Here is a 10,378-nt window from a genome sequence, read left to right as displayed (position 1 = left end):
AATGAAAGGTTTTAATTCAGTACAAATTGAAAAAAAATATAAAATCCCTTGCCATGTCTGTCTCGTTAGTGTAACTAGGAACAAGATTCAGTAGCAACAGATCTGCAAGAAGAAAAGACATTCACAAATAGAAGTAAGTGCCTTCATACACTCATTTTTCTTCACAGGCAAGAAAGATTAGAACTCAAAAGCAAACAGAATCCAATGTTTAGATTGAAAGATACCAGTCATTAACAGTAGCTATTTGGAATAAAACTGTGAAACATCTTGTGTAGATATGGTATTGTGAAGTGAGGCAAGGGGAGGTAATATTCTCTCCTATTAAGTTAGAAATATAAAAGTTGTGGTCTGATGCTTTCTAGCCATCTCTTCATTTATGTCTTATGTTCATATATGGCCTAATAGGCCTTGAGAATTTAATTTCTTTGCTTCATGAATTCATAAACCCCAACACAGAATTCAAACGGAAGATGTATTTATAATATTATATACCTGCCAAGGATTTTAAGCAATAGTCTTGTTTAAACAGGATTATTATATGGGTATCCTAATACACACCTATGGCTTGATGGGAAATGCTTGTGAGATTTGCCAAAAAAAAATGTTTGATTTAAAGTATGTGGGTTTAACTTTTCTTTAATTGCTTAAATCCTCTATGCCATGCCACTGCATAATATTGTTACTGTTTCTTGCTTTCCAGCAGCAACTTGATGCCATCCAAATTGTGATGAGACAAACTCCAGGAGAATTTTAAGTATCCAGAATACTATCCAAGCCTGAACTCACAACACCAAGAACTCCTATTTAACTAATTAAACACCTGCAATGTGGCATTTTTAATTATTACAAATCGGTAGAAACCTTTAGCTGAATGACAAGGTGTGCAACACAATGCCTTCTCTTTAACTAACTGCAGTTTATATTGACAAGGTTTTAATGAGTTGATAAACTTGTCCTCCAGCGCTATCCAACAAACAATGCTGTATAGTGCTGTCCATGAAATATTATATCCAGGAAGAAAAAAAAGGCATTAAATGCATTACATACCTTTCTTCTACACGTATTGCAGGCAAGTAAGACCGACTAGACAAGATTCTGTTAGACAGAGATATCTACCATAATTATTTTCTTCACTTCTATATCTTCTTGAAATTATATATGTAAAAAAATATCGAGGCATTGGTTGTGCTATCTAGGGCTTCAATAAATCGAAGATGATTTTCTAATGGTTAGGAAGTAAAAGAATGCAAGAAAGGTACAAGTCAAAATCAAAGATGATGCTAGGCATACATAGGATGGACAAGGAGATCAGACCCTTTCTCATTCAGCCTTACACTCTGTGAAAAGATCTCCCAAATGTTGTCACTGCATAATTTTTTTTTTCTCTTCAAAACACATCAAGCCTATCCCCCTTGCACCCAATATGTTCACATCTCCATTGCAGCTTATGGCCAAATGGGGATATTAGTATACAATTTCTCAAGACTTTGAAAGTGTGAACTGTTTAGCAAGACATAAGCGGTGTGCCGAGTCTGAAGCATCAGCTCTGAAAGTACACGCTACTTCAGTGAGTACCTGCAGAATCCCATACGCTGTGTCTATGTTACTATGTAGAGCAGCCCTCAGGGTAGCCTCAAGGCCAGCTGTCCATCTACCTTGTTTGTTTCTTGGTTCACCCAAAGGCTGGCTCAGGAAAAACCTTGCTGGTAGTCCTGGATGGTAACAAGAATTTGTGATGCATCCAGTCCTTAGGTAACAATGTTTGTATGTAGCCTTCAGCTATTCTTTTGCCATTTAAAAGACATCAAGCAGGGAAACAGGAATATAGCGTGGAGATTACTTCTTGAAAGAGCCCTGGGGTCTGTAACAAACAGACTCAAAATATTTACTGTCTTGAGAGCAGAGGGGATTTCTCGAAGCCTTAGTTTAGGTTACAGACAAAAGATATAATGGATGCAAAATGTGTATGACATCTTCTCTTCACAGCAAATCTGAAGTCTTCACATTAGGTATAGTGTAGAAGCATCCACAGAATAGGTTGTTCCGAAGTAGTGAGATGTTCCACTACTGTTTAAAAATATTTTTTAAAAATGCCTGGTCACATGATTCAAAGGCTGAATTGTCCTTAGTCCATTGATCACGCATACATTCTTGGCCTGATAAACTGTAGTGCATGTTATATTCAGACTTTAATAACTTTTGAAACATGATGAGGTTAGCCTAAGCTAATACTTTAATACATAGGACAAGATAGGAGCGTGCACAGATGACTACTGCAGCTCGTTTCATTGATTGAAATATAATAAATTTTTTTAATTGCTTTCTCATGCATGAAGTTATCAGAGTAAGCAACAGAATTCTGGAAGCTGAGCACTCCACTTTATGTTTTGTCTCTCTGCTCTGAAGTAACATGCCTGTAGATACTTTTCTCCGTGTCATTCCCTGTATCCTTTCCCACAAGAGAAAATCAACTGGATTACAGCACATAGTTTTCTCTAGAAAGCAGACAGGAATCAGAAATGTATGTGAGCTTGAAATAAGAAAACAAGGACCAGGAAGGGCAGTCTATGCAGTTATGCTTCTTAAGGCAACAGCTACTTTGAAAAGACAAATCCATGAAGTTGATCACTGCACTGATTCCCTTCCTCTTCTGTCCTGCTTCATAGAATCATAGAATAGTTTGGTTTTCAAGGGGTCTTAAATATCACCTAGTGCCAAACCGCCTGCGATGGACAGGGACACCTCTCACTAGATCAGGCTGCTCAAGGTCCCATCCAACCTGGCCTTGAACACTTCCAGGGATGGGACAGCCACAACTTCCCTGGGCAACCTGTTCCAGTGTCTCACCACTCTCATAATGAATTTCTTCCTAATATCGAATCCAAATCTTCCCCCTTCCAATTTAAAGCCATTCCCCCTCACTCTATCACTATATATCATTTTAAAGAAAGCCTTCTTGCCTTTCTTGTAGGTTCCCTACAGGTACTGGGAGGCCACTGTAAGGTGTCCCCAGAGCCTTCTCTTTTCCAGGCTGAACAACCCCAACTCGTCTCAGCCTGTGTATTTTCTAAGTAATATAGGTGTGGTTAATAAAGGATACAATTGCAGATAGAATATTTCGGTTTCTCTACAGTATCTATCTAGCACAAAATGTCACTTGATTTAACTTACAGTATTTGAAATGAGGAGAGTATAGGCAGTATATCTTTAAAATGACGTATTGAAGGATCTAAAGCTGTGGATGTTACAAGGGAGCTATTCATAAGTATTTCCAGTTAAGTGCCCCTTACTATATTCAGTAAATATTGTTTAGAAATAATCTAGACAATGATACTGAAATCATTATGGTCGCATGTATAGATAACAGATTGCAAGTTCAATAAATAATGAGATGCAACACAGGTGAAAAAGTGTTTAAAGTTCTTCAAGAAGTGGTTACTTCTCTTTGTGTTACAGAGTGCCCTGCTAGGTTGTATCTGGGAGCAAATAAAAGAGTCTATAATTACACAACTGGATGTTTAGCCTTGAAAAGGAGTGAGTAAAAGAAGGATTTAGTGAGTCTGCTAGATGATTACCTCATTATGTAATCTTAGTTCAATGCTTAGTAAAATCTGCCACAGGAAATCCTACAAAAGTGAAATTATCCCACTCCACAGTGTCAGTAAGTCTTTTGGTAGAATATTGTGAACTTTTATGGCATCCACTCCTCAACAAACCATTAGCAAAAATTCAAAGTAGTTCAAAATGGTCCAGAGAGCTGCAGGAAAGACTTTGGCTACATATCTTAATAATCTAATACAGTAATTTATGAGAAAATATGTTGAAGAAGTTGACTGGATCAAAGAATATGGATGGTTAAATACTGGGTAAATGCAGAGGTGGAAAGAGGAAGGCTTTTGACATTATCGAGAAAACAATAGAAGTCCCTAATTGGAAAGGGATTTTAGAAAATTCAACTTTAAAGAAGACAAAAATTCCTCTTGATGATGATAATTAATGTTGACACAGCTTATAAGTGAAGATTGTAGCTTCAATATTACTTGGAATCTCTAAAGCAAAACTTTTTTATTTTGTTAAAGACATCCTCTAATCCAGGTTTGAGAGGCATTCTTCAGACCACAAGAGATGACAAAAGCAGAAACAGTGCTCTTTTTAGCTGGAAAGAACTGTAAATATAAGCATTAATTCTTCTCCCTCTGCCTCAGTTAATTTCTAGTCTGAGTGAACTCTCAAAGTACATTTTATGCTTCTGTCTCCATACATAAGGCAGATGGCTTTAATCAAATCTCCTGCTTTATGTTTTCTTTGGTCGTGTAATTTAGCCTCTAATTTTGTGAGGGCTTTTATTTGGGTGGATTTTGATATAGTTGAATGTGTCCTGATTATAAATGACCAGTCAATTCTCTATTTGTCTCATTTAAATGTTTCTTTTGTGGCCCGGTAATCACACCTGACCACTTTTCACAAGCTGTGTCTATATCCAAGAAGTGACCAATTCTATTTAATTTACTTCACTTCTCTGTAAATTCTTTATTGTCAGTGCATCACCGCACAGCTGGTCTTAGTTGGATCTGTTATGGCCACGTTTCTACCTTATCTGCGGGACCAGACACAGGTAAATGGCTGGAGGACTTCATGTCTCTTTCTGGGGAAAAAGTTGTTCCAACCCTAGTGTTTTATACTGCTGGTCCTTGTACTCCCATATTCAGATTCTAAATCCATTCACTTTGAACTCAAGGACAGAAGTTTATTTCTTCACTTTACCTCATGCAAGTAAAACTCAGAAATATTCTATTAAGCTGTATAGCTAGAAGATATGTATCACAAGCAAAAACACATTAGAACTTCAGACATTTTAACTAGACATATTTGCAGCTGCACTTGTATTTGCAATCGTCCTGACACTTCATAGTTACCACTCAAACATGATTTCCTTCAAAGTTTGGACACTGAGATTCAGGGCTGAATTTCAAAACAAATATGTGTGGCCCTGATACATGCACAGTATTAATGGGGTGATTATTTTGCTCTGAAAAAATCTATACAGTGGGCAAAGTCCTTACACTGCTCCTTAGCTTGCTGTTTCATTAATATAAATGTGACAAGGCTGGTATTCAAATATAAAAAAAATTAATTATGTATGTAAATGAACTTCTAATTTAGTTATCCTGAAATACAGCAAGGTTAACAGCATTACACTGAAGCTATTACAACTGAAATGCAAATAAGATGCATTTTCATGCTGCTGGTTTAAAGACCTAGTACAAACAATATTCAAATAGTTTTCCAACTTGATTCATTTGCAGAGAATATGTTCAAAGTAATACTATAAAATGTGCTTGCTCTCTCTCTGGGCTTCATACATCTGCTTTATGGTTTGCTTTAATAACAAACATTTTTATTGTTGAGGTGTGTAATAAATATGACAGATCACATCCTGCAGTCTGCAAGGGATGAGGAAGAACAGGCTCCGTGCAAGACTAGAACTCTGGGGCTCATTTATCTTCAGATATGGTTTGTTTCCCTTTGACAATCAATAGGTAATTTGCTCCGAGGGCAAGCATTCATTTATGAACAATGCCCAAGTTTGTATCATAGGACTCATCTCACCTGATTCAAAGTTTCTTTGCTGGTGCTATCAAAATTCTATTACTTGTGTGAGATCAGATGCATTTGTAGCTTACTTTATGTTAAAAGCTGAATTTCTGTTCCTACAAGGGCACTGGAGAAACGTGTAGAAAAGGTTAAATAGATGACCCATTCTACAAAAATTATAATTTTGTTAACCAGAGTGTTCTAAGATATTCAATATACAAGCAGGCACCCACTGCTACATAGGCACTTGACTAAAGAGTTGAGCCAATGCCAGCGGTTTCCAAGATGGACCCACTGCTGGCCAAAGCTGAATCCATCAGCAAGGAGGTGGCAGTGGGGGTGCACATCTCAAAAATGTTTATAAATCCCTGATTGGAGAAAATGAAGAAGAGGGAATCAGACTCTTCTCAGTGATGCCCACTGACAGAATAAGAGGCAATGGACACAAACTGAAAAGCAGAAATTTCATATGAACGTAGTAACCCTACCAAACACTGGGAGCCCAGAAAGGTTGTGGAGATTGCATCTCTGGGGATATCCAAAACCCAACAGAGCACAGATATGGGCAACCTGCTCTAGCTGACCCTACTCTGAGCAAGGGAGTTGGACGCCAACGTGTCCAGAGGCCTCTTCCAGTTTGTACTGTTCTGTGATTCTGTGATACTGTAATTTAGGTACTTAACGGTGCACTTTTTGATCTGAGCCAAAATACCAATGAACGAATGAACATTTTCCTACTGCCAGTTGAACTTTACTTGATTCAGGAAAGTTCAGCTGGCAGTAAGAAAATGTTCATTCTTCATTCCTTGGTATTCCAGGTTCCTTCATTCCCCTGCAACTTCTACTGCTACCAATTGCATTCCTGAATGCAAGTTACCTTGCTGTTTGATCAGGCATCTATGTTTTGGAACTGTTTCTATGGGAATTAAGGAATTATTTCCAGAACTTAAGTAATTTAACTTAAAAAGCTAAAAAATACTTTATTTCCTGTAAAGAAAAGTTTTTCATTTTTAGAGTGTGGACTTTGTGACTTATGAAATACTTTCTAAGATTAATTTATTACTACATCATCAATAAAACAATTTTTGTTCTCTTAATTTGTTATATCATAGAAAGTTTCTGAATCTCTCTTTTTAATACTGAAACATTGTATAAGTAACAAATTTAACATCTTAAATTAATACTAGATTTGCATTTATATGATAATTGCTACTACTGCTGTTATATTTTAGATTATATATGTCTATGAAAGTTAGGAGGTGTTATCTGAAGAATTCCACTTTAGCAGACACGGGATAATAAAAGGACAAAATGATAACAATTGTTAGTTTAGAACTAATATTTTTTTGTGTAATTTACCTATAACAGTTAAGGCTCACTGTAATTGCTCTGTCATTTTTTATCACTGTAAAATATTCTCTTATTCTCATTATAAGTGCTGTTGCTACAAAGTCTGTAGGTGTCTTAGTGTGATTCACTGAATTGTAGCAAGATGATAGGAGTCATCTCCAGGAGAAGAAAACCAGAATAGGCCAAATATATTCTTTATACAATGTCTTTTGAAGGCACAAGTTGTTGGAAGAGAAGCTATCGGCCCAAAGTTTATTATCTGTGAAATAGTTTCAGGCAATTTCATTGCATATCATTAAAGGTTACATTGAATTGTTAATGTCTGAATGTTTCAAAGCTAATTCTTGAGGAACACGTGACAGATGGATATGACGAGGATCATGATGTGAAATATGTCATTTGACAAGTTCTGTTTTGTCCTTCATGGCTGACAGATATTACCATTTAGTTTATTTATCTTCCACTTTTTCTCAGTGCTGCCTGTGATTTTCAGAAAGCAGACTCTTCATTTATTTCAGCGTCTTACTGGATGAAAGGATTCAGAAGCTGCTTCCAGGAGGATGAATTGAAAACAACTTATGTACTAGAGGAAGAATGTAAACATCAACAAATTAGGCAAAATAATGCAAGGTCTACTGCTAACAAAATATTCCTGAGATCAAGATTGAGACTCACTATTCAATTAGATTAGATTTACCATGGTCTGATCAATTAAAGCTGTAATAGTGAAGAAAGAAAGTCATTGTTGCAGTAAGATGAAAAGACGCAAGGAAGGAAATAAAAGAAATTGCCCTTGGTTTCAGAAAAGTAATAGAAGAAAATAAAAGAAATACAACTGTGTAAATGTTACAGATAGAATTTTTTGGTCTTGGAGTTGCTAACCCCTAGCACTGACTGTTTGTGACACTTCAGTAGCCATCTGAAGGGTGACAGAACTTTGTAAAAGAGATGAAAATATGCCTAAGCATGTATACAAAAATAGCTGAAAGATCAAGAAAGTAGGGGAATGCAAGTAGTTGCATGGGTTGGATGCTAGATCTCTTGTTTCAAAAAGCAGAAAAATTAATGATTATCTAATGATTGTGCTTTTAATTCAGTTAATGTAAGATATGCTGTTAAATTTCAGAAAGAAACTAGGCAAATTTTGTATGACTATCATAATAGAAAACCGATTATGAAAATTATTAATTTTGCCTCCTTTCTCTTGTTGCTGTAATGGAGTAGAAGAATATTCAGGGCACCAATACACCAATCTCATTCTGAATTAGCCCGACTTATCTATAAAATACTTTCTGGCAGCTAGTAATATACAACCAACAAAACCACAGAGCATTGAAAAGATGTTTTCATTGTGAATAGCATGTTGAATCAATTTTTAGTTTGCAAATTTCTTATTTCAAAATATTGGGGTTTCAATATATTTATAAGAAATTAATCATAAAATATTGAGAGAAAAGTTCTTATTCAATGGTTTGACCAGGGTCACTAAGTAGATTCAATATCTGTTTTTTTAGCTGGCATGAAGATCTGACAACACATTTCAGTCCCTGGAACAGATGCTGGAAACCGCCACTTTTTGTATAAACATATATTTAACTAATATGCATTTTCTCTGTATGTACATATAGAAATCAAACTAATACCTTACTATCTGGTCTCGGAAATGCAAAGTGTTTCTAAACGGTCTTGGAAAGAACCTTTAAAGACATTTTCATGACAAAATCCCATCATAGCATGTTACATTATCTTGGTTGAGCTGAACCTATATTATCACCCACTACTAACCCTTATCTGCTGTACCACAAAACATCAATGATGCACTGGTTTTGGTCAACAGAGACGGAAGAGCAGGTTTAAGGCTTATTTTGCTCTCTTCATATAATTGACTGTGATCTGTTGGAGGAGTTAATCCTCTAAGAAAAAGTTAATAATAACACATAAAAGAGCATTCAACATTTCTAGATGAAAAATGTGTTTCTCCAAAGAAACTTCAAGTCAGTGATGCATGTTACAAGGTTATTTAGGCCAATAGGCCACTATCATTAAATTTATTTACAAATATCATCGAGAAGAAAATTCTATTTACTGTTCTCAATCTGATATCTTCAATAAACATTAAAGAAATAGTGTTACTCGAGCTTCAGGTACAGGTGGCTACACGCTTGCTATTGAAACCTCAGAATAATGGAAACTGAAAAAGACTATTATGTATCAATACTTGAAGTACAGCTGAATTATGCAATATGAAATTGAACTAAAATCAAGGAGGAATGGTGATGCACAAAATAGTGCCAATAAACTTCACTCTCAATATTAAATCTTGCGATTATATTCCATAGTAAGGAGCTTTTAATAAGTAAAATTTCCTGTTAAGTAATGAGTAAATATTTTAAGATTCTAGAAATAAAAATAAAAGTCAATATGCATGTAATATCTTATCTAAAAATTATAGCAGAAAATGTTTCATATTTCCTAAAATCGAAGTGTTTAAAATTAATTCAACACCTTGTGTGTGTGTAATTTGACAGTGATTTTCCACATATGATCAAAAATTCTAGTTTCACATCTGTTATTTCCTAACTTCTCCACATCTGACTTGACAACTATACTGGTGTTACAAAAATAAAATATTTGTATAAAAATTGTAGATTTTTTTTCCTTTGGAGCCCAACTGATACACAATTAGCAAAGACTCTCCTGACCCAGAAAAAAACTCCATCACTTCTGGAATTTTTCTTCCAAACACAGTTCCACGACAGGGATAAGGACATGGGGAAAAGGTCACGTGTAATAAAATTTTACTTTCTGGTCTTTGATGCCCACCACTTTAGGGATTGTTTTGAGGTTGCAATTGGACAAAAAATCTTCTACTGCACATTAATAATACTAATTTTTTTGAAGTTTTTTTAATTTTAGAAATCTTTTCTAGGTATCTTTCAGTGTGAAGAAGTTTAATTATGAGCTGTGAGAAAGTCATTCCTTTTGGGCAAATTGAACCGTTTTCTTACTGTTTATATCATTACTCTCTTCTGTTCTAAGAAATGGTAGGTAGTTCCTCTCTGTATTACATTCATTTTATTATGTTTTTGTTGTTCCCCTTGGTGAGCCTTTTCCTCTTCAGGCTGAAAATCCATCTTGTCATTTTCTAATTATACTTTATAATTTTTGAGGTCATCAGAAGGGATCCTCATCTCTTTCTCAGGGTTCAGGAAAAACATAAGATTTGTACAGATTTATACACTTATAACTATTTACCTATCTTTGTCTGAATTAAAAAGCTGTCTAGATGACTGGGCCAAAGACTTGTGGTGATTGCAGTTAAATCCAGTTGGTCAGTCACAAGTGATGTTCCCCAAGGCTCAGTATCAGGGCCAGTTCTGTTTATAAATGACTTGGATGAAGGGATCAAGTGTACCCTCAGTAAGTTTACAGA

General features: G+C 35.5%; 1 long non-coding RNA gene across 1 annotated transcript; it reads left to right on the top strand.

Moving 5' to 3' along the window:
* The first annotated feature begins 599 nt into the window (after positions 1-599).
* Positions 600-9,332, top strand: LOC128854116 (uncharacterized). The gene is made up of 3 exons (XR_008453017.1): positions 600-1,567; positions 4,541-4,615; positions 7,420-9,332. It is a non-coding gene; the product is annotated as an uncharacterized LOC128854116 (long non-coding RNA).
* The last annotated feature ends 1,046 nt before the right edge of the window (positions 9,333-10,378 follow it).

The sequence above is a fragment of the Cuculus canorus genome, chromosome 1 (assembly GCF_017976375.1).
Source record: "Cuculus canorus isolate bCucCan1 chromosome 1, bCucCan1.pri, whole genome shotgun sequence".
NCBI classification, from domain to species: domain Eukaryota; kingdom Metazoa; phylum Chordata; class Aves; order Cuculiformes; family Cuculidae; genus Cuculus; species Cuculus canorus.
The sequence above is the reverse complement of the archived record's forward strand: the minus strand, read 5'-3'. Positions and strand labels throughout refer to the sequence as shown.